The sequence below is a fragment of the Marmota monax genome, unplaced genomic scaffold, assembly GCF_021218885.2.
Source record: "Marmota monax isolate L192 unplaced genomic scaffold, Marmota_monax_Labrador192_F-V1.1 WCK01_AAM20220418_F8-fsc00293, whole genome shotgun sequence".
NCBI classification, from domain to species: domain Eukaryota; kingdom Metazoa; phylum Chordata; class Mammalia; order Rodentia; family Sciuridae; genus Marmota; species Marmota monax.
This window is the reverse complement of record NW_026694586.1, coordinates 395,322-402,217: the sequence shown is the minus strand read 5'-3', so window position 1 is coordinate 402,217 and position 6,896 is coordinate 395,322.

Genomic DNA, 6,896 nt, shown 5'->3' with positions numbered 1-6,896 from the left:
TTCTTTTAGAAGATGCAGATTGTTAGATTTTTATCAGAAGTGATCTCACAGGGATTCAGGGAGGGGCAGGATCCAGGTGTCTTTGAGGCCAGATAATATTTCATTGAAGGGATTGAAAATCTCAAAGTCTTAGTCTGCTGTCTGGATTGCCAGAATGTTAACTTTTTCCCCCTTAAATTTTTTTTTTTACAGAAAACGTCCATATATTTAAAATTAGAGTATTACAGTGAACCTGCTGTGATCTGAATGTCTGTGTCATGTGGAAACCTGCTACCCAGTGTCCTAATGTCAGCAGATGGTACCTTTTGGGAAGTCCTAAGGGCTCCAACCTTTGAATGGGATTTTTGTTCTTAGGAATGAGGTTAAAGGGAGCATCTTAGGCCTTTTTGCCCTTCTGCCTCATGTGAGGACACAGAGTTTGTCCCCTCTGGGGATGCAGCCACAAGGTGCTATTTCGGAAGCAGAGAACAGACACCAAATCTACTAGCACCTTGACCATGGACTTCCCATGCCCCAGAACTGTGAGAAATATACTATTGTTTAGAAATTACTTAGTCTGTGATATTTTGTCACAGCAGCAGCAATAGACTAAAACAGAACACCCATATATTTTTCACCTGGCTTCAATAGTGACTATAATACTGTTATTTATTTTCATCTCCCCCGGCCTGCTCCGTGGGTCCTAGACAGCCAACATTTTTCCCCCTGTAAGTGTGTAAGAATTAAGTTTGGACAGAACTGTTTTTTTTTCCCCCTCACATAATCACAGTACTGTTGTTACAGGCAACAACATCAGCCATCAGTCTTTCTTTTTATATGATATCAGGTCTTCCTCAGTTTTCCAGCCTATCTGGAAAGGGCCTTTCACTCATAGGGCATCCCATTTACCTTGATTTTCCAAGTTTTTGCTTCTTCTCCTGGCCCCTGCTCAAATTGTTCTTTAGCCACACCCTAGTATTCCCTTGGGCTCTGAATTCCTGGAAGTACTGTTTTTTTCTGCATTTGTGTGGACCTCCTGGGTCCTGGCCACACAGCTTGGGGCTCCTGTCTTGGAGGCTTGGAGTGTCTCTGGCTCCCCCTTGAGGTCATATTGCACGCAGATATAGGAAAGTTAAGCTCATAGCACCTTGTGGCTGCATCCCCAGAGGGAACAAATTCTGCTCAGCCTTGGTTACTCTAGGCTTCCCAGTTTCCTTGCTCCCCAGAACCATCTTTTGGTGTGTGCTCCTGGTACTACCTCCAGGAGAAGCGCTCTGAATCATACCGTGGAATGGGCCATTCTCCATCATTCTTAGAACCCTGGGTTTATTAGAATAAACTGGACATTAGGGCGGGGAAAGGAGAAAGGAAAGAGGAAGGCATTTTAGCTTTTGGGGGTATCCCTCCCCCACTTTTACAAACAACAACAAAATACTTAGTTTCCTGCTTTTGGGTTTGAAAGTTCTGATATCTCACTTTAAATTCAGGCTGTGGGTGGAGAAAGTGTTTACAACAATGAGAGCATATGAAGAGATGAACTTCCATGACATGCAAATAACTCGTAAGAAGGGCTGGGGGTGTAGCTCAATGGTAGTGTTTGCCTAGCAGGTGCCAGGCCCTGGGTAATGTCTCCAGCACCACAAGAATGAGGAAGAAATGGGACAAAGGAATAGTAGTCATGTAGATTGCAGAAGAACACATACAAAAGGCCACTGACTTATAGGACAATTTTGGTTATATTATCAAGATAGCATTGTTGGAAAACAATAACCCTATGCTCTTTTGACTCCTCTAATTGGTTGATGTTAAAAGTGAGTAAGTAAGAGTGTATAAACCTCAGTGTGGGGAGTGTGGCATTGTGGTGTGTAAATTTCCCCCTTTAGGGACATTTGGCAATGCTTATTAGCATTTAAAATCACACATGTGGTCTGCTGAACAGTATGTGAGCTGTTCCTTGTGCATGCCACTGTAATGGTGCAACCTTGGAAACATCTACCTGTCTTAATGGGAGCTAAATAAACCATGTGTCTTCTCAACTGTGGGTTAAATGCAGTGGTTAACATGAATACAGAAACCAGTGTGTGCTAATGAAGGATATTTCAAAGAGGTACTTTTCTGGATAGGAGAAGATCAAATTTATAGAAGGAAAGAATGTGTACTGCATATAATTGATCTAATAACTCTCACTTCTCTCCCCCATTTCTCCATTGATAGCCACCTCAAGATTAAGATATTAAAATGCCTGTAATGCCGGCTACCCTGGAAGCTAAGGCAGGAGATCCTAAGTTTGAGGTCAGCAAGACCCTATCACAAAATTTTTTAAAAAAAGGGGGTGGTGGTGCTGAGGATGTAGCTCAGCGCATCTGACCTGAGGCTTAATCCCCAGTACTGTTAGGACGGGCACTTCAGTGATGGGGAGGGGTCACCTGGGGAGATGAGGAGGTCGGTTCCTCTCTTAGCTGCAGTTGTCTATTTACTTATTTATTTTAATGAGGAGGCCACATTCATAGGAGAATGAAAAGTTTAGGGTCTTTTGTACCATTTGTACCTCCTATGCGCAGTGGTCACCATATTGTATCCTTCCTTTAATCTCCCAGGGAAAGCATTTATCTCTATAAGTTAGAATTCAGTGGGCCCTTCACATCTGCAGATTCAACCAACTGCAGATTGAAAAAACAAAACAAAATAAAACAAAACAAAACTTCCAGGAAGTTCTAAAAAACAAAAGTTGAATTTGCCATACATTGAATAGTATGTGGAATCCATATGAATAATATGATACATAAGTAATCTGGAGATGATTTAACTTGTACAGAAGGATGTGTGTAGATTATATGCAGTTTAACCATTTTTTTTTTGTAAGGGACTTGAACATCCATGGTTTTGGGCATCTCAGGGGTCCTGCAACCAATCCCCTGTGGATGCTGGGGGATGACTAAATGAGTAGGGGGTTGCTGACCTGGTAAGTGCCTTTCCCTCATTGTCTTCCACCTTGCTTCATAAAATGTCTTTGTCTGGTTCTGACCTGAGGGGAAGGTGAGGAAGAGGTGGGATCAGCTTGTTGAGTAGGTGGTGGCAGTTGATAAAACTCATTACGGGCACATTTAGATCTTTGGGGCATCTTATGAACAATCAGGGAAATGGAAGGTTGGAGTTGAAAGAAATTTGGCTTGGCTAGTTCTGTGGGTTTTCAGACTCCCCATAAGGGAATCTGGGTTTTGCAAAATAATTGGTGCACACTCCATTTTAGACATACTTAAAGATATCTGGAAAACCTCCATTTAAGTTCACTTCTAGCCAGACCAATACTGAGTCCACGGGCATCTCTGGATATAGCTTGTTTTGATGTAGACTGAAGTAGCCATCTTTGTAGAGTTCCAGAACCTCAGAGTTTACAACACAGATTTGAAATACTTTTACCTTGTGTAAGTGGTTGCCGCAGTCCGGCTGCAGCAAAATAGCCGGGGGGTGACGAACAACTTGTGTAGATTGATACAGCAGGAGTAGGAGCTGTTTATTGTAGGACAGGAGTGGTATTTATACATTCCACACAGCTTAGCTTAATTAACATAAACTAGATACATCAGTCAACCAATAAGGAATCTCCACACTTAATGGCTCGCTGGCGTTACTTCACAAACCACTCCCTCTGGCATTTTGTCTAGGCGCCATCCAGACTTGTTTACAGACTCTAACATTTCCCCCTTTTGTTTAATTTAAATAATGACCATAGTGGTTTTTACACAAACACCATAAATAATCTTCTACAAGCAGAAGGGAAGGATACAAAATGCAACAATACCAAGCCACTTGATGTCTCCATGCAAGAAGCCCTTGGAAAAATTATACCAGCAATGACACCATTAGTACAGATACTGAGTTAAAATTTGTTGTAGATTACATTTTGTTGTCTCAGTCCAGGTAAAGCAGTGTCTCAATAGATTAACTCACAGTCCAGGTAAATCACAGTCCAGGTAAGTTCTGCAGGCAGCTAGTTTAAATCACAGTCCAGGTAAGTTCTGCAGGCAGCTAGCTTGAGCTGTAGCAGCAGAAACAGCAACAGCTCCGAAGTCTCATCCGTTTCTTAGCCGAAGTTTCGTCCGGTTCTCAGCAACATTGGAAATTCTTCCACCTTTGTTTTCACCGGAACTGGGACGAAGGCAGGAACTCCGGATGGCTAAAGAAAATCCTGTAGCATTCCACTAAGAAAACAACCTTCTGAACAATTTAGTACATTATCTCAAGGTTTTTTTGCATTTGAAATAAGCATTAATAGTGCTCATTACTCATCAGCTTCCAGGTGTGGGAGAACCATTGTAGCTTAGTTATTGGCATTGAAAATGACCAAACATCAGGGACACCAGTAGCGTCTTCTGCTGGCTGTAGTGCCTGGGCAGCCCCAGATGGCCCTGGGGAGTGTCCCAGACTCAAACTGCTACTGGGCACAGGGAGCAAGAGCCTGCGAGACTGTGCCTCCAGGTCAGGTTTGGATTTGGGCTCTTGCAGTGGTGTCCCACTCCCCGGGCGGGGGGCGGGGAAGAGCCGGCTGCCGCTGCTTGGAAACTCCTTGCTGCGCCATGACTGGCTCGCACACTTGGCAGCCGCCTCACCGCTTGACACACCCTCCGGTAACGAAAAGTATTTAGTAGTAGTCTTTTGCTGCAACTTTTTTCCTGATAATCCTTCTTCTTCTGAACTTTCTTTTTCTTTCTGACTAGAGTTCCTGGGCTCTTATCAACACATGCCCTAACTATTCTTGGTTCCACTGTGGTGCCTCTTTCCCTTAGTAATTTACTTCTCACCCCTTCCATATTTCCATCATAAAGACAATACAATACACCAAGACAAAACAAGACACAAACATACTGTATCAATCTTTTCCATTTTCTCGAAATGGCCATTTTTCCTCTCACCCTATCTGCCTAAGGACAAGCAGATTGCTCCCGTCCTATCTATGGACGGGCAGCTTTTTTTTTTGTCACTTACCCCCGAGTGTCCTGGGACTCCCCGTAATGGGCCACCATCTGCCAGAGTCCGGCTGGCTGTGCAAAATAACGGGGGGGGGGGGGTGACGAATAACTTGTGGACGTTGATACAGCAGGAGTAGGAGCCGTTCATTGTAGGACAGGAGTGGTATTTATACATTCCACACAGCTTAGCTTAATTAGCATAAACTAGATACATCAGTCAACCAATAAGGAATCGCCACACTTAATGGCTCGCTGGAGTTACTTCACAAACCACTCCCTCTGGCATTTTGTCTAGGTGCCATCCAGACTTGTTTACAGACTCTAACATTTGCCAGGTGCCATCCTGACTTGTTTACAGACTCTAACAAGTGGTCACAAAAATATGAATCATCTTGATATTCTGACACTAAAGCAACATACAGGAAATCTAAAAGAATGTGGATGTGGAAACAGGATTAGAGGTGTCTTTTGAAATGCAGTATCCAGTTTTTTATGGCTATTAAGATGGAGTCACATTTTGACTTTTTCATAAAGAGAATATTAGAGTGTTATGTGTTGAATTGAGACCTTCCTGAGGCAGGGGTGGGGAGATATGTTAAAGTGCCAACTCCCAGTACTTTAGATTGTGATCTTATTTGGAGAAAGAGTTTTTACAGAGGTGATAAATTAAGATGAGGTCATTAGGGTGGGCTTTGATACAATAGAACTGTGTCTTGTAAAAGGAGAAGTGGACATAGACACACTCATGTGGAGGGAGGTGATATGGAAGAAGGTACTGAAGGTGACACAAGGGGACAGGGCTAAGTCAACAAGAGTGTGGCCTGACACTGTCTCTCTAAGTGCCCTATGAAGGAGGCAACCCTGCTAATTCCTTGATCTGTGACTTGTGGTCTGCAGAACTGAGACAGCAGGTTACTGTTGTTAAAGCCTCCTGGTCCACGGTACTGGTTATGGCAGCTTTGGTAGTCCTTTTCTGATGCTATATCAATACTGTAGCTCAGTGGGAGAGCTTGTACCTGGCATGTTTAAGGCCCTTTGTTCCATCCCCTGTATCTGTTCCCCACCTATAAAAGAGGATAAAGGATTATTTGGCTCATGTTTCTGGGGGTTGGAAAGTCCAAGAATGTGGTGCCTGCATCTGATGAGGGCCTTCTTGCTGCATCGTAACAGCACACACATCACCTGCTGGGACAGAGCAAGTGTGCCAGCTCAGGTCTCCTTTCTTCTTCTTGGAAAACCACCAACACTCTCCTGGGGACCACACCCTCAAGACCACATCTAATCCTACCAAAGGCTCTCTTACAAATGCCATCAGTATATGACTTTGGGGATTAAGTTTTCAGTGCTTGAACTTCTGGGGGACACACCTAAAACACAGTGAACTTACGAGCATGCACATACACATAATGTAAGTGCTTGCTCAGCTGATACTGCTTGCTATGGGTTTTACTTTTAGAATTTCTGCACAAGAATTTACTTGATCAGAAGGTTCCACTGAAGTGTCACTTTGCTGAGTGCTTGGGCTCTGGGGAGGTGAGCTGACTGAGTCTGGCCCTCAGCATTGGTCCTCCCAACCAGGGCCAGCCTAGCTGGAGGAGGCATATGCCATGTGGAACAGCTGGGGTTGTGGGCAAGGACTTCAATATACCCCAACCTGACATGGACATCACTTGGCATTAGAGGGCACCTCTGTTTTCCTGGAGAGCATGTCATCCTGTGCTCACCATGGCATACACTGGGCACCCCTGCTTTCAAGGCCTGTTCTCCAGATGTCATTGATCAACTGCCCATCTGCCCCTGAACCCTCCTCTGGCTTTTAGCTCAGGAGAGATTGGCCTTGATTAGGTTTTGGGACTTTGATTGAGGTGTGTGGTTCCACAGTGGGGTCTCCCAGATATCAGAGCTGAACAGGAGGCTCCCCAGAGATCCTGCTGGTGGGAAGACAGC